The sequence below is a fragment of the Morone saxatilis genome, unplaced genomic scaffold (assembly GCF_004916995.1).
Source record: "Morone saxatilis isolate NCDOM2014 unplaced genomic scaffold, NCSU_SB_2.0 Contig17, whole genome shotgun sequence".
NCBI lineage: Eukaryota > Metazoa > Chordata > Actinopteri > Moronidae > Morone > Morone saxatilis.
The window spans coordinates 6,877,720-6,878,767 of NW_023339729.1; positions in this window are offsets into that span (position 1 = coordinate 6,877,720).

Genomic DNA, 1,048 nt, shown 5'->3' on the forward strand with positions numbered 1-1,048 from the left:
TGAATGCGGCGGTGAATTGACGCGGTATGGATCTAATCGAGTCCAGTGGTGTGTAGATGGTATGAGAAAGTGCGTGTTTGATGCGAGCGATTACATCGATGCTAACCCAACGTGTTTGTGTGTGTTTGTGTCGGTTGTGTTGTGTGTGTGCTGGTGTGTGTGTGTGTGTGTGGTGGGGCTGTGTGTGTGTGTTGTATGTGTGGGAAGCGAGTGCTGCACGGGCGTGGGTGCGTCCGCGTCGGCCCCAGGCAGACGGGAAGACGAGGAGGAGTCGTGTGGGGCGTGTGCTGGAGGTGGGGTGTGTGTGGCGAGAGGTGTGTACGGACGGCGTGAGAGGGCATGTGTTGTGAGGTGTTGGGTGAGTGCGCGCGCGCGCGCGCGCGCGTCCCGCTCTTTCGCGCGCGTGAGCGTGCCTTCTCTCGGTCGTGCCTCGCGCGCTCGCGTGGGTGGCGCGTCGTCGTGTGGGCGTGCGCTCGCTGCAGTGGAGCGGAGTGATTAGTGCGTGACTCACGGTGTCGTGCGGGTCGTAGTCGAAATATGAGTGCGTGCGTGAGGACCTTTCATGCGAACGTGGAGACGACTCTCTCTCTTGGCGTCCTACTCGATCTCTGGCGCGCGGTCTCGACACCTCTCTCTCTCCTGTGCTCTCGCGCTCCTCTTGCGATACGCATATGTCCTTCCTCAGGGTTTCAGCTGCGCGCGTGTGCGTGAGTGCTGGTGCGCGCGCACATCACACTGCTCATGCTCAGCATAGCTGTGTGTTGTTCACCGAGCGAAGGCGCGCGCGCGCGGGTGCGTCAAATGCGCGTGAGCTCGCGTCGAGGTAGTGTTTTTAACGCGATGAGCGAGTGTAGTGTGTGTGGCTGATCCTCTATCCATCCTCCCGTGTGGTAACATTATATGGGCTGACCCAAGTAGAAGTGCTAGGGTGGTGGGGGTTGCGTCGCCTGGGAAATAAACAGAACCATGTGTAATATGTAAAAATATTAATGTATGAGGAGAAAGAAGGAATGGGGTGGACGATGTGATGAGAGGAAAAAAAGGAAAG